The 18089-nt window shown below is 68.0% G+C and overlaps 74 non-coding genes across 74 annotated transcripts; all 74 read right to left on the bottom strand.

The window, feature by feature from the left end:
* Nucleotides 1-220: 220 nt before the first annotated feature.
* Nucleotides 221-302, bottom strand: TRNAL-UAG. The gene has a single exon. It is a non-coding gene; the product is annotated as a tRNA-Leu (tRNA).
* A 106-nt stretch (nucleotides 303-408) lies between these two features.
* On the bottom strand, nucleotides 409-492 carry TRNAL-CAG. Its single transcript has one exon. It is a non-coding gene; the product is annotated as a tRNA-Leu (tRNA).
* A 131-nt stretch (nucleotides 493-623) lies between these two features.
* On the bottom strand, nucleotides 624-706 carry TRNAL-AAG. Its single transcript has one exon. It is a non-coding gene; the product is annotated as a tRNA-Leu (tRNA).
* Nucleotides 707-942: 236 nt separating this feature from the next.
* On the bottom strand, nucleotides 943-1024 carry TRNAL-UAG. The gene has a single exon. It is a non-coding gene; the product is annotated as a tRNA-Leu (tRNA).
* Nucleotides 1025-1130: 106 nt separating this feature from the next.
* TRNAL-CAG lies at nucleotides 1131-1214 on the bottom strand. Its single transcript has one exon. It is a non-coding gene; the product is annotated as a tRNA-Leu (tRNA).
* A 131-nt stretch (nucleotides 1215-1345) lies between these two features.
* TRNAL-AAG lies at nucleotides 1346-1428 on the bottom strand. The gene has a single exon. It is a non-coding gene; the product is annotated as a tRNA-Leu (tRNA).
* A 236-nt stretch (nucleotides 1429-1664) lies between these two features.
* Nucleotides 1665-1746, bottom strand: TRNAL-UAG. Its single transcript has one exon. It is a non-coding gene; the product is annotated as a tRNA-Leu (tRNA).
* Nucleotides 1747-1852: 106 nt separating this feature from the next.
* On the bottom strand, nucleotides 1853-1936 carry TRNAL-CAG. Its single transcript has one exon. It is a non-coding gene; the product is annotated as a tRNA-Leu (tRNA).
* A 131-nt stretch (nucleotides 1937-2067) lies between these two features.
* TRNAL-AAG lies at nucleotides 2068-2150 on the bottom strand. The gene has a single exon. It is a non-coding gene; the product is annotated as a tRNA-Leu (tRNA).
* A 236-nt stretch (nucleotides 2151-2386) lies between these two features.
* On the bottom strand, nucleotides 2387-2468 carry TRNAL-UAG. The gene has a single exon. It is a non-coding gene; the product is annotated as a tRNA-Leu (tRNA).
* A 106-nt stretch (nucleotides 2469-2574) lies between these two features.
* TRNAL-CAG lies at nucleotides 2575-2658 on the bottom strand. Its single transcript has one exon. It is a non-coding gene; the product is annotated as a tRNA-Leu (tRNA).
* Nucleotides 2659-2789: 131 nt separating this feature from the next.
* Nucleotides 2790-2872, bottom strand: TRNAL-AAG. Its single transcript has one exon. It is a non-coding gene; the product is annotated as a tRNA-Leu (tRNA).
* A 236-nt stretch (nucleotides 2873-3108) lies between these two features.
* Nucleotides 3109-3190, bottom strand: TRNAL-UAG. Its single transcript has one exon. It is a non-coding gene; the product is annotated as a tRNA-Leu (tRNA).
* A 106-nt stretch (nucleotides 3191-3296) lies between these two features.
* Nucleotides 3297-3380, bottom strand: TRNAL-CAG. The gene has a single exon. It is a non-coding gene; the product is annotated as a tRNA-Leu (tRNA).
* A 131-nt stretch (nucleotides 3381-3511) lies between these two features.
* On the bottom strand, nucleotides 3512-3594 carry TRNAL-AAG. The gene has a single exon. It is a non-coding gene; the product is annotated as a tRNA-Leu (tRNA).
* Nucleotides 3595-3830: 236 nt separating this feature from the next.
* TRNAL-UAG lies at nucleotides 3831-3912 on the bottom strand. Its single transcript has one exon. It is a non-coding gene; the product is annotated as a tRNA-Leu (tRNA).
* A 106-nt stretch (nucleotides 3913-4018) lies between these two features.
* On the bottom strand, nucleotides 4019-4102 carry TRNAL-CAG. The gene has a single exon. It is a non-coding gene; the product is annotated as a tRNA-Leu (tRNA).
* Nucleotides 4103-4233: 131 nt separating this feature from the next.
* Nucleotides 4234-4316, bottom strand: TRNAL-AAG. The gene has a single exon. It is a non-coding gene; the product is annotated as a tRNA-Leu (tRNA).
* A 236-nt stretch (nucleotides 4317-4552) lies between these two features.
* Nucleotides 4553-4634, bottom strand: TRNAL-UAG. The gene has a single exon. It is a non-coding gene; the product is annotated as a tRNA-Leu (tRNA).
* A 106-nt stretch (nucleotides 4635-4740) lies between these two features.
* TRNAL-CAG lies at nucleotides 4741-4824 on the bottom strand. Its single transcript has one exon. It is a non-coding gene; the product is annotated as a tRNA-Leu (tRNA).
* Nucleotides 4825-4955: 131 nt separating this feature from the next.
* Nucleotides 4956-5038, bottom strand: TRNAL-AAG. The gene has a single exon. It is a non-coding gene; the product is annotated as a tRNA-Leu (tRNA).
* Nucleotides 5039-5274: 236 nt separating this feature from the next.
* On the bottom strand, nucleotides 5275-5356 carry TRNAL-UAG. The gene has a single exon. It is a non-coding gene; the product is annotated as a tRNA-Leu (tRNA).
* Nucleotides 5357-5462: 106 nt separating this feature from the next.
* TRNAL-CAG lies at nucleotides 5463-5546 on the bottom strand. Its single transcript has one exon. It is a non-coding gene; the product is annotated as a tRNA-Leu (tRNA).
* A 131-nt stretch (nucleotides 5547-5677) lies between these two features.
* TRNAL-AAG lies at nucleotides 5678-5760 on the bottom strand. The gene has a single exon. It is a non-coding gene; the product is annotated as a tRNA-Leu (tRNA).
* A 236-nt stretch (nucleotides 5761-5996) lies between these two features.
* Nucleotides 5997-6078, bottom strand: TRNAL-UAG. The gene has a single exon. It is a non-coding gene; the product is annotated as a tRNA-Leu (tRNA).
* A 106-nt stretch (nucleotides 6079-6184) lies between these two features.
* Nucleotides 6185-6268, bottom strand: TRNAL-CAG. Its single transcript has one exon. It is a non-coding gene; the product is annotated as a tRNA-Leu (tRNA).
* A 131-nt stretch (nucleotides 6269-6399) lies between these two features.
* On the bottom strand, nucleotides 6400-6482 carry TRNAL-AAG. The gene has a single exon. It is a non-coding gene; the product is annotated as a tRNA-Leu (tRNA).
* Nucleotides 6483-6718: 236 nt separating this feature from the next.
* Nucleotides 6719-6800, bottom strand: TRNAL-UAG. Its single transcript has one exon. It is a non-coding gene; the product is annotated as a tRNA-Leu (tRNA).
* Nucleotides 6801-6906: 106 nt separating this feature from the next.
* TRNAL-CAG lies at nucleotides 6907-6990 on the bottom strand. Its single transcript has one exon. It is a non-coding gene; the product is annotated as a tRNA-Leu (tRNA).
* Nucleotides 6991-7121: 131 nt separating this feature from the next.
* Nucleotides 7122-7204, bottom strand: TRNAL-AAG. Its single transcript has one exon. It is a non-coding gene; the product is annotated as a tRNA-Leu (tRNA).
* Nucleotides 7205-7440: 236 nt separating this feature from the next.
* On the bottom strand, nucleotides 7441-7522 carry TRNAL-UAG. Its single transcript has one exon. It is a non-coding gene; the product is annotated as a tRNA-Leu (tRNA).
* Nucleotides 7523-7628: 106 nt separating this feature from the next.
* TRNAL-CAG lies at nucleotides 7629-7712 on the bottom strand. The gene has a single exon. It is a non-coding gene; the product is annotated as a tRNA-Leu (tRNA).
* A 131-nt stretch (nucleotides 7713-7843) lies between these two features.
* On the bottom strand, nucleotides 7844-7926 carry TRNAL-AAG. The gene has a single exon. It is a non-coding gene; the product is annotated as a tRNA-Leu (tRNA).
* Nucleotides 7927-8162: 236 nt separating this feature from the next.
* On the bottom strand, nucleotides 8163-8244 carry TRNAL-UAG. Its single transcript has one exon. It is a non-coding gene; the product is annotated as a tRNA-Leu (tRNA).
* A 106-nt stretch (nucleotides 8245-8350) lies between these two features.
* TRNAL-CAG lies at nucleotides 8351-8434 on the bottom strand. The gene has a single exon. It is a non-coding gene; the product is annotated as a tRNA-Leu (tRNA).
* Nucleotides 8435-8884: 450 nt separating this feature from the next.
* Nucleotides 8885-8966, bottom strand: TRNAL-UAG. The gene has a single exon. It is a non-coding gene; the product is annotated as a tRNA-Leu (tRNA).
* A 106-nt stretch (nucleotides 8967-9072) lies between these two features.
* On the bottom strand, nucleotides 9073-9156 carry TRNAL-CAG. Its single transcript has one exon. It is a non-coding gene; the product is annotated as a tRNA-Leu (tRNA).
* Nucleotides 9157-9287: 131 nt separating this feature from the next.
* On the bottom strand, nucleotides 9288-9370 carry TRNAL-AAG. Its single transcript has one exon. It is a non-coding gene; the product is annotated as a tRNA-Leu (tRNA).
* A 236-nt stretch (nucleotides 9371-9606) lies between these two features.
* On the bottom strand, nucleotides 9607-9688 carry TRNAL-UAG. The gene has a single exon. It is a non-coding gene; the product is annotated as a tRNA-Leu (tRNA).
* Nucleotides 9689-9794: 106 nt separating this feature from the next.
* Nucleotides 9795-9878, bottom strand: TRNAL-CAG. The gene has a single exon. It is a non-coding gene; the product is annotated as a tRNA-Leu (tRNA).
* Nucleotides 9879-10009: 131 nt separating this feature from the next.
* On the bottom strand, nucleotides 10010-10092 carry TRNAL-AAG. Its single transcript has one exon. It is a non-coding gene; the product is annotated as a tRNA-Leu (tRNA).
* A 236-nt stretch (nucleotides 10093-10328) lies between these two features.
* On the bottom strand, nucleotides 10329-10410 carry TRNAL-UAG. The gene has a single exon. It is a non-coding gene; the product is annotated as a tRNA-Leu (tRNA).
* Nucleotides 10411-10516: 106 nt separating this feature from the next.
* TRNAL-CAG lies at nucleotides 10517-10600 on the bottom strand. Its single transcript has one exon. It is a non-coding gene; the product is annotated as a tRNA-Leu (tRNA).
* Nucleotides 10601-10731: 131 nt separating this feature from the next.
* On the bottom strand, nucleotides 10732-10814 carry TRNAL-AAG. The gene has a single exon. It is a non-coding gene; the product is annotated as a tRNA-Leu (tRNA).
* A 236-nt stretch (nucleotides 10815-11050) lies between these two features.
* Nucleotides 11051-11132, bottom strand: TRNAL-UAG. The gene has a single exon. It is a non-coding gene; the product is annotated as a tRNA-Leu (tRNA).
* A 106-nt stretch (nucleotides 11133-11238) lies between these two features.
* TRNAL-CAG lies at nucleotides 11239-11322 on the bottom strand. The gene has a single exon. It is a non-coding gene; the product is annotated as a tRNA-Leu (tRNA).
* Nucleotides 11323-11453: 131 nt separating this feature from the next.
* On the bottom strand, nucleotides 11454-11536 carry TRNAL-AAG. Its single transcript has one exon. It is a non-coding gene; the product is annotated as a tRNA-Leu (tRNA).
* Nucleotides 11537-11772: 236 nt separating this feature from the next.
* Nucleotides 11773-11854, bottom strand: TRNAL-UAG. The gene has a single exon. It is a non-coding gene; the product is annotated as a tRNA-Leu (tRNA).
* A 106-nt stretch (nucleotides 11855-11960) lies between these two features.
* TRNAL-CAG lies at nucleotides 11961-12044 on the bottom strand. Its single transcript has one exon. It is a non-coding gene; the product is annotated as a tRNA-Leu (tRNA).
* A 131-nt stretch (nucleotides 12045-12175) lies between these two features.
* Nucleotides 12176-12258, bottom strand: TRNAL-AAG. The gene has a single exon. It is a non-coding gene; the product is annotated as a tRNA-Leu (tRNA).
* A 236-nt stretch (nucleotides 12259-12494) lies between these two features.
* Nucleotides 12495-12576, bottom strand: TRNAL-UAG. Its single transcript has one exon. It is a non-coding gene; the product is annotated as a tRNA-Leu (tRNA).
* Nucleotides 12577-12682: 106 nt separating this feature from the next.
* TRNAL-CAG lies at nucleotides 12683-12766 on the bottom strand. Its single transcript has one exon. It is a non-coding gene; the product is annotated as a tRNA-Leu (tRNA).
* Nucleotides 12767-12897: 131 nt separating this feature from the next.
* Nucleotides 12898-12980, bottom strand: TRNAL-AAG. Its single transcript has one exon. It is a non-coding gene; the product is annotated as a tRNA-Leu (tRNA).
* A 236-nt stretch (nucleotides 12981-13216) lies between these two features.
* Nucleotides 13217-13299, bottom strand: TRNAL-UAG. Its single transcript has one exon. It is a non-coding gene; the product is annotated as a tRNA-Leu (tRNA).
* A 106-nt stretch (nucleotides 13300-13405) lies between these two features.
* Nucleotides 13406-13489, bottom strand: TRNAL-CAG. Its single transcript has one exon. It is a non-coding gene; the product is annotated as a tRNA-Leu (tRNA).
* Nucleotides 13490-13620: 131 nt separating this feature from the next.
* On the bottom strand, nucleotides 13621-13703 carry TRNAL-AAG. The gene has a single exon. It is a non-coding gene; the product is annotated as a tRNA-Leu (tRNA).
* A 236-nt stretch (nucleotides 13704-13939) lies between these two features.
* Nucleotides 13940-14021, bottom strand: TRNAL-UAG. The gene has a single exon. It is a non-coding gene; the product is annotated as a tRNA-Leu (tRNA).
* A 106-nt stretch (nucleotides 14022-14127) lies between these two features.
* Nucleotides 14128-14211, bottom strand: TRNAL-CAG. The gene has a single exon. It is a non-coding gene; the product is annotated as a tRNA-Leu (tRNA).
* A 131-nt stretch (nucleotides 14212-14342) lies between these two features.
* Nucleotides 14343-14425, bottom strand: TRNAL-AAG. The gene has a single exon. It is a non-coding gene; the product is annotated as a tRNA-Leu (tRNA).
* A 236-nt stretch (nucleotides 14426-14661) lies between these two features.
* On the bottom strand, nucleotides 14662-14743 carry TRNAL-UAG. Its single transcript has one exon. It is a non-coding gene; the product is annotated as a tRNA-Leu (tRNA).
* A 106-nt stretch (nucleotides 14744-14849) lies between these two features.
* Nucleotides 14850-14933, bottom strand: TRNAL-CAG. Its single transcript has one exon. It is a non-coding gene; the product is annotated as a tRNA-Leu (tRNA).
* A 131-nt stretch (nucleotides 14934-15064) lies between these two features.
* TRNAL-AAG lies at nucleotides 15065-15147 on the bottom strand. The gene has a single exon. It is a non-coding gene; the product is annotated as a tRNA-Leu (tRNA).
* A 236-nt stretch (nucleotides 15148-15383) lies between these two features.
* TRNAL-UAG lies at nucleotides 15384-15465 on the bottom strand. The gene has a single exon. It is a non-coding gene; the product is annotated as a tRNA-Leu (tRNA).
* Nucleotides 15466-15571: 106 nt separating this feature from the next.
* TRNAL-CAG lies at nucleotides 15572-15655 on the bottom strand. The gene has a single exon. It is a non-coding gene; the product is annotated as a tRNA-Leu (tRNA).
* A 131-nt stretch (nucleotides 15656-15786) lies between these two features.
* TRNAL-AAG lies at nucleotides 15787-15869 on the bottom strand. The gene has a single exon. It is a non-coding gene; the product is annotated as a tRNA-Leu (tRNA).
* Nucleotides 15870-16105: 236 nt separating this feature from the next.
* Nucleotides 16106-16187, bottom strand: TRNAL-UAG. The gene has a single exon. It is a non-coding gene; the product is annotated as a tRNA-Leu (tRNA).
* Nucleotides 16188-16293: 106 nt separating this feature from the next.
* On the bottom strand, nucleotides 16294-16377 carry TRNAL-CAG. The gene has a single exon. It is a non-coding gene; the product is annotated as a tRNA-Leu (tRNA).
* Nucleotides 16378-16508: 131 nt separating this feature from the next.
* Nucleotides 16509-16591, bottom strand: TRNAL-AAG. The gene has a single exon. It is a non-coding gene; the product is annotated as a tRNA-Leu (tRNA).
* Nucleotides 16592-16827: 236 nt separating this feature from the next.
* Nucleotides 16828-16909, bottom strand: TRNAL-UAG. The gene has a single exon. It is a non-coding gene; the product is annotated as a tRNA-Leu (tRNA).
* A 106-nt stretch (nucleotides 16910-17015) lies between these two features.
* On the bottom strand, nucleotides 17016-17099 carry TRNAL-CAG. The gene has a single exon. It is a non-coding gene; the product is annotated as a tRNA-Leu (tRNA).
* Nucleotides 17100-17230: 131 nt separating this feature from the next.
* On the bottom strand, nucleotides 17231-17313 carry TRNAL-AAG. The gene has a single exon. It is a non-coding gene; the product is annotated as a tRNA-Leu (tRNA).
* A 236-nt stretch (nucleotides 17314-17549) lies between these two features.
* On the bottom strand, nucleotides 17550-17631 carry TRNAL-UAG. Its single transcript has one exon. It is a non-coding gene; the product is annotated as a tRNA-Leu (tRNA).
* Nucleotides 17632-17737: 106 nt separating this feature from the next.
* TRNAL-CAG lies at nucleotides 17738-17821 on the bottom strand. The gene has a single exon. It is a non-coding gene; the product is annotated as a tRNA-Leu (tRNA).
* A 131-nt stretch (nucleotides 17822-17952) lies between these two features.
* Nucleotides 17953-18035, bottom strand: TRNAL-AAG. The gene has a single exon. It is a non-coding gene; the product is annotated as a tRNA-Leu (tRNA).
* Nucleotides 18036-18089: the final 54 nt, after the last annotated feature.

The following is an 18089-nucleotide window of genomic DNA, read 5'->3' as shown; positions in this document are numbered from 1 at the left end:
GAGTTAATGCCTGAATGCAAGGATGGTGTCGCCAGGAGGGTGTCGATTTTCTATATGATGGGATGCTACTCTGGGAAGTTGGATTATGGAATATCCTTCGCCTTGTCTCCGATGCCCCAGAAGAGGAAGCTGGAAATCCGCGTCTGACCAGCTCTCCAGCAAGCGCCCGCCCGAAAAGAAGCGAAGCGAGCCCCAAGGAAACAAAAGCCCTGCCCACGGCTGTCAGGAGTGGGATTCGAACCCACGCCTCCGGAGAGACTGCGGCCTAAACGCAGCGCCTTGGACCGCTCGGCCACCCTGACCAAGCTAGAAGAGGAGCCCCTTTGGGTAGGAGTCGAAGAAAAACATCCCCGCCACAGGGCTCTCCCTCCACGGGCCACAGCTCCGAGGGGCTGGAAAGAGAGGCCTTGTCAGGGGTGGGATTCGAACCCACGTCTCCAGGAGGAGACTGCGACCTGAACGCAGCGCCTTAGACCGCTCGGCCACCCTGACGACCCACGGGCGCCCCCGTCGGGAGCTCTCGGCCGAGAGGCCAACGCTCAAGCGCACCGGATGCGGCAGCCCGCTGCCGCGGCCTCTTCCCTAGCGCCAAGAAAAGAGGCCGCCAGGGGCAGAGAAGGGACTGTCAGGGGTGGGATTCGAACCCACGCCTCCGGAGGAGACTGCGACCTTAACGCAGCGCCTTGGACCGCTCGGCCACCCTGACCCGGGGCCGACGGGCTGCCGGCGCTCCCTTGCCCGCCACTCGCGGGGGCAGCTGGCGCACGCCACCCTCCCGAGTCCCTCTGTGGCTTCGACGGGGCGCAGGCCAGAGTGGGCGCGCCTTTTCGGCAAAGCCGCAGGGGAGGAAGCGGGAACTCCGCCTGTGACCAGCTCTCCAGCAAGCGCCCGCCCGAAAAGAAGCGAAGCGAGCCCCGAGGAAACAAAAGCCCTGCCCACAGCTGTCAGGAGTGGGATTCGAACCCACGCCTCCGGAGAGACTGCGGCCTAAACGCAGCGTCTTGGACCGCTCGGCCACCCTGACCAAGCTAGAAGAGGAGCCCCTTTGGGTAGGAGTCGAAGAAAAACATCCCCGCCACAGGGCTCTCCCTCCACGGGCCACAGCTCCGAGGGGCTGGAAAGAGAGGCCTTGTCAGGGGTGGGATTCGAACCCACGTCTCCAGGAGGAGACTGCGACCTGAACGCAGCGCCTTAGACCGCTCGGCCACCCTGACGACCCACGGGCGCCCCCGTCGGGAGCTCTCGGCCGAGAGGCCAACGCTCAAGCGCACCGGATGCGGCAGCCCGCTGCCGCGGCCTCTTCCCTAGCGCCAAGAAAAGGGGCCGCCAGGGGCAGAGAAGGGACTGTCAGGGGTGGGATTCGAACCCACGCCTCCGGAGGAGACTGCGACCTTAACGCAGCGCCTTGGACCGCTTGGCCACCCTGACCCGGGGCCGACGGGCTGCCGGCGCTCCCTTGCCCGCCACTCGCGGGGGCAGCTGGCGCACGCCACCCTCCCGAGTCCCTCTGTGGCTTCGACGGGGCGCAGGCCAGAGTGGGCGCGCCTTTTCGGCAAAGCCGCAGGGGAGGAAGCGGGAACTCCGCCTGTGACCAGCTCTCCAGCAAGCGCCCGCCCGAAAAGAAGCGAAGCGAGCCCCGAGGAAACAAAAGCCCTGCCCACAGCTGTCAGGAGTGGGATTTGAACCCACGCCTCCGGAGAGACTGCGGCCTAAACGCAGCGCCTTGGACCGCTCGGCCACCCTGACCAAGCTAGAAGAGGAGCCCCTTTGGGTAGGAGTCGAAGAAAAACATCCCCGCCACAGGGCTCTCCCTCCACGGGCCACAGCTCCGAGGGGCTGGAAAGAGAGGCCTTGTCAGGGGTGGGATTCGAACCCACGTCTCCAGGAGGAGACTGCGACCTGAACGCAGCGCCTTAGACCGCTCGGCCACCCTGACGACCCACGGGCGCCCCCGTCGGGAGCTCTCGGCCGAGAGGCCAACGCTCAAGCGCACCGGATGCGGCAGCCCGCTGCCGCGGCCTCTTCCCTAGCGCCAAGAAAAGAGGCCGCCAGGGGCAGAGAAGGGACTGTCAGGGGTGGGATTCGAACCCACGCCTCCGGAGGAGACTGCGACCTTAACGCAGCGCCTTGGACCGCTCGGCCACCCTGACCCGGGGCCGACGGGCTGCCGGCGCTCCCTTGCCCGCCACTCGCGGGGGCAGCTGGCGCACGCCACCCTCCCGAGTCCCTCTGTGGCTTCGACGGGGCGCAGGCCAGAGTGGGCGCGCCTTTTCGGCAAAGCCGCAGGGGAGGAAGCGGGAACTCCGCCTGTGACCAGCTCTCCAGCAAGCGCCCGCCCGAAAAGAAGCGAAGCGAGCCCCGAGGAAACAAAAGCCCTGCCCACAGCTGTCAGGAGTGGGATTCGAACCCACGCCTCCGGAGAGACTGCGGCCTAAACGCAGCGCCTTGGACCGCTCGGCCACCCTGACCAAGCTAGAAGAGGAGCCCCTTTGGGTAGGAGTCGAAGAAAAACATCCCCGCCACAGGGCTCTCCCTCCACGGGCCACAGCTCCGAGGGGCTGGAAAGAGAGGCCTTGTCAGGGGTGGGATTCGAACCCACGTCTCCAGGAGGAGACTGCGACCTGAACGCAGCGCCTTAGACCGCTCGGCCACCCTGACGACCCACGGGCGCCCCCGTCGGGAGCTCTCGGCCGAGAGGCCAACGCTCAAGCGCACCGGATGCGGCAGCCCGCTGCCGCGGCCTCTTCCCTAGCGCCAAGAAAAGAGGCCGCCAGGGGCAGAGAAGGGACTGTCAGGGGTGGGATTCGAACCCACGCCTCCGGAGGAGACTGCGACCTTAACGCAGCGCCTTGGACCGCTCGGCCACCCTGACCCGGGGCCGACGGGCTGCCGGCGCTCCCTTGCCCGCCACTCGCGGGGGCAGCTGGCGCACGCCACCCTCCCGAGTCCCTCTGTGGCTTCGACGGGGCGCAGGCCAGAGTGGGCGCGCCTTTTCGGCAAAGCCGCAGGGGAGGAAGCGGGAACTCCGCCTGTGACCAGCTCTCCAGCAAGCGCCCGCCCGAAAAGAAGCGAAGCGAGCCCCGAGGAAACAAAAGCCCTGCCCACAGCTGTCAGGAGTGGGATTCGAACCCACGCCTCCGGAGAGACTGCGGCCTAAACGCAGCGCCTTGGACCGCTCGGCCACCCTGACCAAGCTAGAAGAGGAGCCCCTTTGGGTAGGAGTCGAAGAAAAACATCCCCGCCACAGGGCTCTCCCTCCACGGGCCACAGCTCCGAGGGGCTGGAAAGAGAGGCCTTGTCAGGGGTGGGATTCGAACCCACGTCTCCAGGAGGAGACTGCGACCTGAACGCAGCGCCTTAGACCGCTCGGCCACCCTGACGACCCACGGGCGCCCCCGTCGGGAGCTCTCGGCCGAGAGGCCAACGCTCAAGCGCACCGGATGCGGCAGCCCGCTGCCGCGGCCTCTTCCCTAGCGCCAAGAAAAGAGGCCGCCAGGGGCAGAGAAGGGACTGTCAGGGGTGGGATTCGAACCCACGCCTCCGGAGGAGACTGCGACCTTAACGCAGCGCCTTGGACCGCTCGGCCACCCTGACCCGGGGCCGACGGGCTGCCGGCGCTCCCTTGCCCGCCACTCGCGGGGGCAGCTGGCGCACGCCACCCTCCCGAGTCCCTCTGTGGCTTCGACGGGGCGCAGGCCAGAGTGGGCGCGCCTTTTCGGCAAAGCCGCAGGGGAGGAAGCGGGAACTCCGCCTGTGACCAGCTCTCCAGCAAGCGCCCGCCCGAAAAGAAGCGAAGCGAGCCCCGAGGAAACAAAAGCCCTGCCCACAGCTGTCAGGAGTGGGATTCGAACCCACGCCTCCGGAGAGACTGCGGCCTAAACGCAGCGCCTTGGACCGCTTGGCCACCCTGACCAAGCTAGAAGAGGAGCCCCTTTGGGTAGGAGTCGAAGAAAAACATCCCCGCCACAGGGCTCTCCCTCCACGGGCCACAGCTCCGAGGGGCTGGAAAGAGAGGCCTTGTCAGGGGTGGGATTCGAACCCACGTCTCCAGGAGGAGACTGCGACCTGAACGCAGCGCCTTAGACCGCTCGGCCACCCTGACGACCCACGGGCGCCCCCGTCGGGAGCTCTCGGCCGAGAGGCCAACGCTCAAGCGCACCGGATGCGGCAGCCCGCTGCCGCGGCCTCTTCCCTAGCGCCAAGAAAAGAGGCCGCCAGGGGCAGAGAAGGGACTGTCAGGGGTGGGATTCGAACCCACGCCTCCGGAGGAGACTGCGACCTTAACGCAGCGCCTTGGACCGCTCGGCCACCCTGACCCGGGGCCGACGGGCTGCCGGCGCTCCCTTGCCCGCCACTCGCGGGGGCAGCTGGCGCACGCCACCCTCCCGAGTCCCTCTGTGGCTTCGACGGGGCGCAGGCCAGAGTGGGCGCGCCTTTTCGGCAAAGCCGCAGGGGAGGAAGCGGGAACTCCGCCTGTGACCAGCTCTCCAGCAAGCGCCCGCCCGAAAAGAAGCGAAGCGAGCCCCGAGGAAACAAAAGCCCTGCCCACAGCTGTCAGGAGTGGGATTCGAACCCACGCCTCCGGAGAGACTGCGGCCTAAACGCAGCGCCTTGGACCGCTCGGCCACCCTGACCAAGCTAGAAGAGGAGCCCCTTTGGGTAGGAGTCGAAGAAAAACATCCCCGCCACAGGGCTCTCCCTCCACGGGCCACAGCTCCGAGGGGCTGGAAAGAGAGGCCTTGTCAGGGGTGGGATTCGAACCCACGTCTCCAGGAGGAGACTGCGACCTGAACGCAGCGCCTTAGACCGCTCGGCCACCCTGACGACCCACGGGCGCCCCCGTCGGGAGCTCTCGGCCGAGAGGCCAACGCTCAAGCGCACCGGATGCGGCAGCCCGCTGCCGCGGCCTCTTCCCTAGCGCCAAGAAAAGAGGCCGCCAGGGGCAGAGAAGGGACTGTCAGGGGTGGGATTCGAACCCACGCCTCCGGAGGAGACTGCGACCTTAACGCAGCGCCTTGGACCGCTCGGCCACCCTGACCCGGGGCCGACGGGCTGCCGGCGCTCCCTTGCCCGCCACTCGCGGGGGCAGCTGGCGCACGCCACCCTCCCGAGTCCCTCTGTGGCTTCGACGGGGCGCAGGCCAGAGTGGGCGCGCCTTTTCGGCAAAGCCGCAGGGGAGGAAGCGGGAACTCCGCCTGTGACCAGCTCTCCAGCAAGCGCCCGCCCGAAAAGAAGCGAAGCGAGCCCCGAGGAAACAAAAGCCCTGCCCACAGCTGTCAGGAGTGGGATTCGAACCCACGCCTCCGGAGAGACTGCGGCCTAAACGCAGCGCCTTGGACCGCTCGGCCACCCTGACCAAGCTAGAAGAGGAGCCCCTTTGGGTAGGAGTCGAAGAAAAACATCCCCGCCACAGGGCTCTCCCTCCACGGGCCACAGCTCCGAGGGGCTGGAAAGAGAGGCCTTGTCAGGGGTGGGATTCGAACCCACGTCTCCAGGAGGAGACTGCGACCTGAACGCAGCGCCTTAGACCGCTCGGCCACCCTGACGACCCACGGGCGCCCCCGTCGGGAGCTCTCGGCCGAGAGGCCAACGCTCAAGCGCACCGGATGCGGCAGCCCGCTGCCGCGGCCTCTTCCCTAGCGCCAAGAAAAGAGGCCGCCAGGGGCAGAGAAGGGACTGTCAGGGGTGGGATTCGAACCCACGCCTCCGGAGGAGACTGCGACCTTAACGCAGCGCCTTGGACCGCTCGGCCACCCTGACCCGGGGCCGACGGGCTGCCGGCGCTCCCTTGCCCGCCACTCGCGGGGGCAGCTGGCGCACGCCACCCTCCCGAGTCCCTCTGTGGCTTCGACGGGGCGCAGGCCAGAGTGGGCGCGCCTTTTCGGCAAAGCCGCAGGGGAGGAAGCGGGAACTCCGCCTGTGACCAGCTCTCCAGCAAGCGCCCGCCCGAAAAGAAGCGAAGCGAGCCCCGAGGAAACAAAAGCCCTGCCCACAGCTGTCAGGAGTGGGATTCGAACCCACGCCTCCGGAGAGACTGCGGCCTAAACGCAGCGCCTTGGACCGCTCGGCCACCCTGACCAAGCTAGAAGAGGAGCCCCTTTGGGTAGGAGTCGAAGAAAAACATCCCCGCCACAGGGCTCTCCCTCCACGGGCCACAGCTCCGAGGGGCTGGAAAGAGAGGCCTTGTCAGGGGTGGGATTCGAACCCACGTCTCCAGGAGGAGACTGCGACCTGAACGCAGCGCCTTAGACCGCTCGGCCACCCTGACGACCCACGGGCGCCCCCGTCGGGAGCTCTCGGCCGAGAGGCCAACGCTCAAGCGCACCGGATGCGGCAGCCCGCTGCCGCGGCCTCTTCCCTAGCGCCAAGAAAAGAGGCCGCCAGGGGCAGAGAAGGGACTGTCAGGGGTGGGATTCGAACCCACGCCTCCGGAGGAGACTGCGACCTTAACGCAGCGCCTTGGACCGCTCGGCCACCCTGACCCGGGGCCGACGGGCTGCCGGCGCTCCCTTGCCCGCCACTCGCGGGGGCAGCTGGCGCACGCCACCCTCCCGAGTCCCTCTGTGGCTTCGACGGGGCGCAGGCCAGAGTGGGCGCGCCTTTTCGGCAAAGCCGCAGGGGAGGAAGCGGGAACTCCGCCTGTGACCAGCTCTCCAGCAAGCGCCCGCCCGAAAAGAAGCGAAGCGAGCCCCGAGGAAACAAAAGCCCTGCCCACAGCTGTCAGGAGTGGGATTCGAACCCACGCCTCCGGAGAGACTGCGGCCTAAACGCAGCGCCTTGGACCGCTCGGCCACCCTGACCAAGCTAGAAGAGGAGCCCCTTTGGGTAGGAGTCGAAGAAAAACATCCCCGCCACAGGGCTCTCCCTCCACGGGCCACAGCTCCGAGGGGCTGGAAAGAGAGGCCTTGTCAGGGGTGGGATTCGAACCCACGTCTCCAGGAGGAGACTGCGACCTGAACGCAGCGCCTTAGACCGCTCGGCCACCCTGACGACCCACGGGCGCCCCCGTCGGGAGCTCTCGGCCGAGAGGCCAACGCTCAAGCGCACCGGATGCGGCAGCCCGCTGCCGCGGCCTCTTCCCTAGCGCCAAGAAAAGAGGCCGCCAGGGGCAGAGAAGGGACTGTCAGGGGTGGGATTCGAACCCACGCCTCCGGAGGAGACTGCGACCTTAACGCAGCGCCTTGGACCGCTCGGCCACCCTGACCCGGGGCCGACGGGCTGCCGGCGCTCCCTTGCCCGCCACTCGCGGGGGCAGCTGGCGCACGCCACCCTCCCGAGTCCCTCTGTGGCTTCGACGGGGCGCAGGCCAGAGTGGGCGCGCCTTTTCGGCAAAGCCGCAGGGGAGGAAGCGGGAACTCCGCCTGTGACCAGCTCTCCAGCAAGCGCCCGCCCGAAAAGAAGCGAAGCGAGCCCCGAGGAAACAAAAGCCCTGCCCACAGCTGTCAGGAGTGGGATTCGAACCCACGCCTCCGGAGAGACTGCGGCCTAAACGCAGCGCCTTGGACCGCTCGGCCACCCTGACCAAGCTAGAAGAGGAGCCCCTTTGGGTAGGAGTCGAAGAAAAACATCCCCGCCACAGGGCTCTCCCTCCACGGGCCACAGCTCCGAGGGGCTGGAAAGAGAGGCCTTGTCAGGGGTGGGATTCGAACCCACGTCTCCAGGAGGAGACTGCGACCTGAACGCAGCGCCTTAGACCGCTCGGCCACCCTGACGACCCACGGGCGCCCCCGTCGGGAGCTCTCGGCCGAGAGGCCAACGCTCAAGCGCACCGGATGCGGCAGCCCGCTGCCGCGGCCTCTTCCCTAGCGCCAAGAAAAGAGGCCGCCAGGGGCAGAGAAGGGACTGTCAGGGGTGGGATTCGAACCCACGCCTCCGGAGGAGACTGCGACCTTAACGCAGCGCCTTGGACCCCTCGGCCACCCTGACCCGGGGCCGACGGGCTGCCGGCGCTCCCTTGCCCGCCACTCGCGGGGGCAGCTGGCGCACGCCACCCTCCCGAGTCCCTCTGTGGCTTCGACGGGGCGCAGGCCAGAGTGGGCGCGCCTTTTCGGCAAAGCCGCAGGGGAGGAAGCGGGAACTCCGCCTGTGACCAGCTCTCCAGCAAGCGCCCGCCCGAAAAGAAGCGAAGCGAGCCCCGAGGAAACAAAAGCCCTGCCCACAGCTGTCAGGAGTGGGATTCGAACCCACGCCTCCGGAGAGACTGCGGCCTAAACGCAGCGCCTTGGACCGCTCGGCCACCCTGACCAAGCTAGAAGAGGAGCCCCTTTGGGTAGGAGTCGAAGAAAAACATCCCCGCCACAGGGCTCTCCCTCCACGGGCCACAGCTCCGAGGGGCTGGAAAGAGAGGCCTTGTCAGGGGTGGGATTCGAACCCACGTCTCCAGGAGGAGACTGCGACCTGAACGCAGCGCCTTAGACCGCTCGGCCACCCTGACGACCCACGGGCGCCCCCGTCGGGAGCTCTCGGCCGAGAGGCCAACGCTCAAGCGCACCGGATGCGGCAGCCCGCTGCCGCGGCCTCTTCCCTAGCGCCAAGAAAAGAGGCCGCCAGGGGCAGAGAAGGGACTGTCAGGGGTGGGTTCGAATCCCACCCCTCCGGAGGAGACTGCGACCTTAACGCAGCGCCTTGGACCGCTCGGCCACCCTGACCCGGGGCCGACGGGCTGCCGGCGCTCCCTTGCCCGCCACTCGCGGGGGCAGCTGGCGCACGCCACCCTCCCGAGTCCCTCTGTGGCTTCGACGGGGCGCAGGCCAGAGTGGGCGCGCCTTTTCGGCAAAGCCGCAGGGGAGGAAGCGGGAACTCCGCCTGTGACCAGCTCTCCAGCAAGCGCCCGCCCGAAAAGAAGCGAAGCGAGCCCCGAGGAAACAAAAGCCCTGCCCACAGCTGTCAGGAGTGGGATTCGAACCCACGCCTCCGGAGAGACTGCGGCCTAAACGCAGCGCCTTGGACCGCTCGGCCACCCTGACCAAGCTAGAAGAGGAGCCCCTTTGGGTAGGAGTCGAAGAAAAACATCCCCGCCACAGGGCTCTCCCTCCACGGGCCACAGCTCCGAGGGGCTGGAAAGAGAGGCCTTGTCAGGGGTGGGATTCGAACCCACGTCTCCAGGAGGAGACTGCGACCTGAACGCAGCGCCTTAGACCGCTCGGCCACCCTGACGACCCACGGGCGCCCCCGTCGGGAGCTCTCGGCCGAGAGGCCAACGCTCAAGCGCACCGGATGCGGCAGCCCGCTGCCGCGGCCTCTTCCCTAGCGCCAAGAAAAGAGGCCGCCAGGGGCAGAGAAGGGACTGTCAGGGGTGGGATTCGAACCCACGCCTCCGGAGGAGACTGCGACCTTAACGCAGCGCCTTGGACCGCTCGGCCACCCTGACCCGGGGCCGACGGGCTGCCGGCGCTCCCTTGCCCGCCACTCGCGGGGGCAGCTGGCGCACGCCACCCTCCCGAGTCCCTCTGTGGCTTCGACGGGGCGCAGGCCAGAGTGGGCGCGCCTTTTCGGCAAAGCCGCAGGGGAGGAAGCGGGAACTCCGCCTGTGACCAGCTCTCCAGCAAGCGCCCGCCCGAAAAGAAGCGAAGCGAGCCCCGAGGAAACAAAAGCCCTGCCCACAGCTGTCAGGAGTGGGATTCGAACCCACGCCTCCGGAGAGACTGCGGCCTAAACGCAGCGCCTTGGACCGCTCGGCCACCCTGACCAAGCTAGAAGAGGAGCCCCTTTGGGTAGGAGTCGAAGAAAAACATCCCCGCCACAGGGCTCTCCCTCCACGGGCCACAGCTCCGAGGGGCTGGAAAGAGAGGCCTTGTCAGGGGTGGGATTCGAACCCACGTCTCCAGGAGGAGACTGCGACCTGAACGCAGCGCCTTAGACCGCTCGGCCACCCTGACGACCCACGGGCGCCCCCGTCGGGAGCTCTCGGCCGAGAGGCCAACGCTCAAGCGCACCGGATGCGGCAGCCCGCTGCCGCGGCCTCTTCCCTAGCGCCAAGAAAAGAGGCCGCCAGGGGCAGAGAAGGGACTGTCAGGGGTGGGATTCGAACCCACGCCTCCGGAGGAGACTGCGACCTTAACGCAGCGCCTTGGACCGCTCGGCCACCCTGACCCGGGGCCGACGGGCTGCCGGCGCTCCCTTGCCCGCCACTCGCGGGGGCAGCTGGCGCACGCCACCCTCCCGAGTCCCTCTGTGGCTTCGACGGGGCGCAGGCCAGAGTGGGCGCGCCTTTTCGGCAAAGCCGCAGGGGAGGAAGCGGGAACTCCGCCTGTGACCAGCTCTCCAGCAAGCGCCCGCCCGAAAAGAAGCGAAGCGAGCCCCGAGGAAACAAAAGCCCTGCCCACAGCTGTCAGGAGTGGGATTCGAACCCACGCCTCCGGAGAGACTGCGGCCTAAACGCAGCGCCTTGGACCGCTCGGCCACCCTGACCAAGCTAGAAGAGGAGCCCCTTTGGGTAGGAGTCGAAGAAAAACATCCCCGCCACAGGGCTCTCCCTCCACGGGCCACAGCTCCGAGGGGCTGGAAAGAGAGGCCTTGTCAGGGGTGGGATTCGAACCCACGTCTCCAGGAGGAGACTGCGACCTGAACGCAGCGCCTTAGACCGCTCGGCCACCCTGACGACCCACGGGCGCCCCCGTCGGGAGCTCTCGGCCGAGAGGCCAACGCTCAAGCGCACCGGATGCGGCAGCCCGCTGCCGCGGCCTCTTCCCTAGCGCCAAGAAAAGAGGCCGCCAGGGGCAGAGAAGGGACTGTCAGGGGTGGGATTCGAACCCACGCCTCCGGAGGAGACTGCGACCTTAACGCAGCGCCTTGGACCGCTCGGCCACCCTGACCCGGGGCCGACGGGCTGCCGGCGCTCCCTTGCCCGCCACTCGCGGGGGCAGCTGGCGCACGCCACCCTCCCGAGTCCCTCTGTGGCTTCGACGGGGCGCAGGCCAGAGTGGGCGCGCCTTTTCGGCAAAGCCGCAGGGGAGGAAGCGGGAACTCCGCCTGTGACCAGCTCTCCAGCAAGCGCCCGCCCGAAAAGAAGCGAAGCGAGCCCCGAGGAAACAAAAGCCCTGCCCACAGCTGTCAGGAGTGGGATTCGAACCCACGCCTCCGGAGAGACTGCGGCCTAAACGCAGCGCCTTGGACCGCTCGGCCACCCTGACCAAGCTAGAAGAGGAGCCCCTTTGGGTAGGAGTCGAAGAAAAACATCCCCGCCACAGGGCTCTCCCTCCACGGGCCACAGCTCCGAGGGGCTGGAAAGAGAGGCCTTGTCAGGGGTGGGATTCGAACCCACGTCTCCAGGAGGAGACTGCGACCTGAACGCAGCGCCTTAGACCGCTCGGCCACCCTGACGACCCACGGGCGCCCCCGTCGGGAGCTCTCGGCCGAGAGGCCAACGCTCAAGCGCACCGGATGCGGCAGCCCGCTGCCGCGGCCTCTTCCCTAGCGCCAAGAAAAGAGGCCGCCAGGGGCAGAGAAGGGACTGTCAGGGGTGGGATTCGAACCCACGCCTCCGGAGGAGACTGCGACCTTAACGCAGCGCCTTGGACCGCTCGGCCACCCTGACCCGGGGCCGACGGGCTGCCGGCGCTCCCTTGCCCGCCACTCGCGGGGGCAGCTGGCGCACGCCACCCTCCCGAGTCCCTCTGTGGCTTCGACGGGGCGCAGGCCAGAGTGGGCGCGCCTTTTCGGCAAAGCCGCAGGGGAGGAAGCGGGAACTCCGCCTGTGACCAGCTCTCCAGCAAGCGCCCGCCCGAAAAGAAGCGAAGCGAGCCCCGAGGAAACAAAAGCCCTGCCCACAGCTGTCAGGAGTGGGATTCGAACCCACGCCTCCGGAGAGACTGCGGCCTAAACGCAGCGCCTTGGACCGCTCGGCCACCCTGACCAAGCTAGAAGAGGAGCCCCTTTGGGTAGGAGTCGAAGAAAAACATCCCCGCCACAGGGCTCTCCCTCCACGGGCCACAGCTCCGAGGGGCTGGAAAGAGAGGCCTTGTCAGGGGTGGGATTCGAACCCACGTCTCCAGGAGGAGACTGCGACCTGAACGCAGCGCCTTAGACCGCTCGGCCACCCTGACGACCCACGGGCGCCCCCGTCGGGAGCTCTCGGCCGAGAGGCCAACGCTCAAGCGCACCGGATGCGGCAGCCCGCTGCCGCGGCCTCTTCCCTAGCGCCAAGAAAAGAGGCCGCCAGGGGCAGAGAAGGGACTGTCAGGGGTGGGATTCGAACCCACGCCTCCGGAGGAGACTGCGACCTTAACGCAGCGCCTTGGACCGCTCGGCCACCCTGACCCGGGGCCGACGGGCTGCCGGCGCTCCCTTGCCCGCCACTCGCGGGGGCAGCTGGCGCACGCCACCCTCCCGAGTCCCTCTGTGGCTTCGACGGGGCGCAGGCCAGAGTGGGCGCGCCTTTTCGGCAAAGCCGCAGGGGAGGAAGCGGGAACTCCGCCTGTGACCAGCTCTCCAGCAAGCGCCCGCCCGAAAAGAAGCGAAGCGAGCCCCGAGGAAACAAAAGCCCTGCCCACAGCTGTCAGGAGTGGGATTCGAACCCACGCCTCCGGAGAGACTGCGGCCTAAACGCAGCGCCTTGGACCGCTCGGCCACCCTGACCAAGCTAGAAGAGGAGCCCCTTTGGGTAGGAGTCGAAGAAAAACATCCCCGCCACAGGGCTCTCCCTCCACGGGCCACAGCTCCGAGGGGCTGGAAAGAGAGGCCTTGTCAGGGGTGGGATTCGAACCCACGTCTCCAGGAGGAGACTGCGACCTGAACGCAGCGCCTTAGACCGCTCGGCCACCCTGACGACCCACGGGCGCCCCCGTCGGGAGCTCTCGGCCGAGAGGCCAACGCTCAAGCGCACCGGATGCGGCAGCCCGCTGCCGCGGCCTCTTCCCTAGCGCCAAGAAAAGAGGCCGCCAGGGGCAGAGAAGGGACTGTCAGGGGTGGGATTCGAACCCACGCCTCCGGAGGAGACTGCGACCTTAACGCAGCGCCTTGGACCGCTCGGCCACCCTGACCCGGGGCCGACGGGCTGCCGGCGCTCCCTTGCCCGCCACTCGCGGGGGCAGCTGGCGCACGCCACCCTCCCGAGTCCCTCTGTGGCTTCGACGGGGCGCAGGCCAGAGTGGGCGCGCCTTTTCGGCAAAGCCGCAGGGGAGGAAGCGGGAACTCCGCCTGTGACCAGCTCTCCAGCAAGCGCCCGCCCGAAAAGAAGCGAAGCGAGCCCCGAGGAAACAAAAGCCCTGCCCACAGCTGTCAGGAGTGGGATTCGAACCCACGCCTCCGGAGAGACTGCGGCCTAAACGCAGCGCCTTGGAGCCGCTCGGCCACCCTGACCAAGCTAGAAGAGGAGCCCCTTTGGGTAGGAGTCGAAGAAAAACATCCCCGCCACAGGGCTCTCCCTCCACGGGCCACAGCTCCGAGGGGCTGGAAAGAGAGGCCTTGTCAGGGGTGGGATTCGAACCCACGTCTCCAGGAGGAGACTGCGACCTGAACGCAGCGCCTTAGACCGCTCGGCCACCCTGACGACCCACGGGCGCCCCCGTCGGGAGCTCTCGGCCGAGAGGCCAACGCTCAAGCGCACCGGATGCGGCAGCCCGCTGCCGCGGCCTCTTCCCTAGCGCCAAGAAAAGAGGCCGCCAGGGGCAGAGAAGGGACTGTCAGGGGTGGGATTCGAACCCACGCCTCCGGAGGAGACTGCGACCTTAACGCAGCGCCTTGGACCGCTCGGCCACCCTGACCCGGGGCCGACGGGCTGCCGGCGCTCCCTTGCCCGCCACTCGCGGGGGCAGCTGGCGCACGCCACCCTCCCGAGTCCCTCTGTGGCTTCGACGGGGCGCAGGCCAGAGTGGGCGCGCCTTTTCGGCAAAGCCGCAGGGGAGGAAGCGGGAACTCCGCCTGTGACCAGCTCTCCAGCAAGCGCCCGCCCGAAAAGAAGCGAAGCGAGCCCCGAGGAAACAAAAGCCCTGCCCACAGCTGTCAGGAGTGGGATTCGAACCCACGCCTCCGGAGAGACTGCGGCCTAAACGCAGCGCCTTGGACCGCTCGGCCACCCTGACCAAGCTAGAAGAGGAGCCCCTTTGGGTAGGAGTCGAAGAAAAACATCCCCGCCACAGGGCTCTCCCTCCACGGGCCACAGCTCCGAGGGGCTGGAAAGAGAGGCCTTGTCAGGGGTGGGATTCGAACCCACGTCTCCAGGAGGAGACTGCGACCTGAACGCAGCGCCTTAGACCGCTCGGCCACCCTGACGACCCACGGGCGCCCCCGTCGGGAGCTCTCGGCCGAGAGGCCAACGCTCAAGCGCACCGGATGCGGCAGCCCGCTGCCGCGGCCTCTTCCCTAGCGCCAAGAAAAGAGGCCGCCAGGGGCAGAGAAGGGACTGTCAGGGGTGGGATTCGAACCCACGCCTCCGGAGGAGACTGCGACCTTAACGCAGCGCCTTGGACCGCTCGGCCACCCTGACCCGGGGCCGACGGGCTGCCGGCGCTCCCTTGCCCGCCACTCGCGGGGGCAGCTGGCGCACGCCACCCTCCCGAGTCCCTCTGTGGCTTCGACGGGGCGCAGGCCAGAGTGGGCGCGCCTTTTCGGCAAAGCCGCAGGGGAGGAAGCGGGAACTCCGCCTGTGACCAGCTCTCCAGCAAGCGCCCGCCCGAAAAGAAGCGAAGCGAGCCCCGAGGAAACAAAAGCCCTGCCCACAGCTGTCAGGAGTGGGATTCGAACCCACGCCTCCGGAGAGACTGCGGCCTAAACGCAGCGCCTTGGACCGCTCGGCCACCCTGACCAAGCTAGAAGAGGAGCCCCTTTGGGTAGGAGTCGAAGAAAAACATCCCCGCCACAGGGCTCTCCCTCCACGGGCCACAGCTCCGAGGGGCTGGAAAGAGAGGCCTTGTCAGGGGTGGGATTCGAACCCACGTCTCCAGGAGGAGACTGCGACCTGAACGCAGCGCCTTAGACCGCTCGGCCACCCTGACGACCCACGGGCGCCCCCGTCGGGAGCTCTCGGCCGAGAGGCCAACGCTCAAGCGCACCGGATGCGGCAGCCCGCTGCCGCGGCCTCTTCCCTAGCGCCAAGAAAAGAGGCCGCCAGGGGCAGAGAAGGGACTGTCAGGGGTGGGATTCGAACCCACGCCTCCGGAGGAGACTGCGACCTTAACGCAGCGCCTTGGACCGCTCGGCCACCCTGACCCGGGGCCGACGGGCTGCCGGCGCTCCCTTGCCCGCCACTCGCGGGGGCAGCTGGCGCACGCCACCCTCCCGAGTCCCTCTGTGGCTTCGACGGGGCGCAGGCCAGAGTGGGCGCGCCTTTTCGGCAAAGCCGCAGGGGAGGAAGCGGGAACTCCGCCTGTGACCAGCTCTCCAGCAAGCGCCCGCCCGAAAAGAAGCGAAGCGAGCCCCGAGGAAACAAAAGCCCTGCCCACAGCTGTCAGGAGTGGGATTCGAACCCACGCCTCCGGAGAGACTGCGGCCTAAACGCAGCGCCTTGGACCGCTCGGCCACCCTGACCAAGCTAGAAGAGGAGCCCCTTTGGGTAGGAGTCGAAGAAAAACATCCCCGCCACAGGGCTCTCCCTCCACGGGCCACAGCTCCGAGGGGCTGGAAAGAGAGGCCTTGTCAGGGGTGGGATTCGAACCCACGTCTCCAGGAGGAGACTGCGACCTGAACGCAGCGCCTTAGACCGCTCGGCCACCCTGACGACCCACGGGCGCCCCCGTCGGGAGCTCTCGGCCGAGAGGCCAACGCTCAAGCGCACCGGATGCGGCAGCCCGCTGCCGCGGCCTCTTCCCTAGCGCCAAGAAAAGAGGCCGCCAGGGGCAGAGAAGGGACTGTCAGGGGTGGGATTCGAACCCACGCCTCCGGAGGAGACTGCGACCTTAACGCAGCGCCTTGGACCGCTCGGCCACCCTGACCCGGGGCCGACGGGCTGCCGGCGCTCCCTTGCCCGCCACTCGCGGGGGCAGCTGGCGCACGCCACCCTCCCGAGTCCCTCTGTGGCTTCGACGGGGCGCAGGCCAGAGTGGGCGCGCCTTTTCGGCAAAGCCGCAGGGGAGGAAGCGGGAACTCCGCCTGTGACCAGCTCTCCAGCAAGCGCCCGCCCGAAAAGAAGCGAAGCGAGCCCCGAGGAAACAAAAGCCCTGCCCACAGCTGTCAGGAGTGGGATTCGAACCCACGCCTCCGGAGAGACTGCGGCCTAAACGCAGCGCCTTGGACCGCTCGGCCACCCTGACCAAGCTAGAAGAGGAGCCCCTTTGGGTAGGAGTCGAAGAAAAACATCCCCGCCACAGGGCTCTCCCTCCACGGGCCACAGCTCCGAGGGGCTGGAAAGAGAGGCCTTGTCAGGGGTGGGATTCGAACCCACGTCTCCAGGAGGAGACTGCGACCTGAACGCAGCGCCTTAGACCGCTCGGCCACCCTGACGACCCACGGGCGCCCCCGTCGGGAGCTCTCGGCCGAGAGGCCAACGCTCAAGCGCACCGGATGCGGCAGCCCGCTGCCGCGGCCTCTTCCCTAGCGCCAAGAAAAGAGGCCGCCAGGGGCAGAGAAGGGACTGTCAGGGGTGGGATTCGAACCCACGCCTCCGGAGGAGACTGCGACCTTAACGCAGCGCCTTGGACCGCTCGGCCACCCTGACCCGGGGCCGACGGGCTGCCGGCGCTCCCTTGCCCGCCACTCGCGGGGGCAGCTGGCGCACGCCACCCTCCCGAGTCCCTCTGTGGCTTCGACGGGGCGCAGGCCAGAGTGGGCGCGCCTTTTCGGCAAAGCCGCAGGGGAGGAAGCGGGAACTCCGCCTGTGACCAGCTCTCCAGCAAGCGCCCGCCCGAAAAGAAGCGAAGCGAGCCCCGAGGAAACAAAAGCCCTGCCCACAGCTGTCAGGAGTGGGATTCGAACCCACGCCTCCGGAGAGACTGCGGCCTAAACGCAGCGCCTTGGACCGCTCGGCCACCCTGACCAAGCTAGAAGAGGAGCCCCTTTGGGTAGGAGTCGAAGAAAAACATCCCCGCCACAGGGCTCTCCCTCCACGGGCCACAGCTCCGAGGGGCTGGAAAGAGAGGCCTTGTCAGGGGTGGGATTCGAACCCACGTCTCCAGGAGGAGACTGCGACCTGAACGCAGCGCCTTAGACCGCTCGGCCACCCTGACGACCCACGGGCGCCCCCGTCGGGAGCTCTCGGCCGAGAGGCCAACGCTCAAGCGCACCGGATGCGGCAGCCCGCTGCCGCGGCCTCTTCCCTAGCGCCAAGAAAAGAGGCCGCCAGGGGCAGAGAAGGGACTGTCAGGGGTGGGATTCGAACCCACGCCTCCGGAGGAGACTGCGACCTTAACGCAGCGCCTTGGACCGCTCGGCCACCCTGACCCGGGGCCGACGGGCTGCCGGCGCTCCCTTGCCCGCCACTCGCGGGGGCAGCTGGCGCACGCCACCCTCCCGAGTCCCTCTGTGGCTTCGACGGGGCGCAGGCCAGAGTGGGCGCGCCTTTTCGGCAAAGCCGCAGGGGAGGAAGCGGGAACTCCGCCTGTGACCAGCTCTCCAGCAAGCGCCCGCCCGAAAAGAAGCGAAGCGAGCCCCGAGGAAACAAAAGCCCTGCCCACAGCTGTCAGGAGTGGGATTCGAACCCACGCCTCCGGAGAGACTGCGGCCTAAACGCAGCGCCTTGGACCGCTCGGCCACCCTGACCAAGCTAGAAGAGGAGCCCCTTTGGGTAGGAGTCGAAGAAAAACATCCCCGCCACAGGGCTCTCCCTCCACGGGCCACAGCTCCGAGGGGCTGGAAAGAGAGGCCTTGTCAGGGGTGGGATTCGAACCCACGTCTCCAGGAGGAGACTGCGACCTGAACGCAGCGCCTTAGACCGCTCGGCCACCCTGACGACCCACGGGCGCCCCCGTCGGGAGCTCTCGGCCGAGAGGCCAACGCTCAAGCGCACCGGATGCGGCAGCCCGCTGCCGCGGCCTCTTCCCTAGCGCCAAGAAAAGAGGCCGCCAGGGGCAGAGAAGGGACTGTCAGGGGTGGGATTCGAACCCACGCCTCCGGAGGAGACTGCGACCTTAACGCAGCGCCTTGGACCGCTCGGCCACCCTGACCCGGGGCCGACGGGCTGCCGGCGCTCCCTTGCCCGCCACTCGCGGGGGCAGCTG

The sequence above is a fragment of the Gopherus evgoodei genome, chromosome 3, assembly GCF_007399415.2.
Source record: "Gopherus evgoodei ecotype Sinaloan lineage chromosome 3, rGopEvg1_v1.p, whole genome shotgun sequence".
Classification (NCBI taxonomy): domain Eukaryota; kingdom Metazoa; phylum Chordata; order Testudines; family Testudinidae; genus Gopherus; species Gopherus evgoodei.
This window is presented reverse-complemented; position numbering and strand designations above follow the sequence as displayed.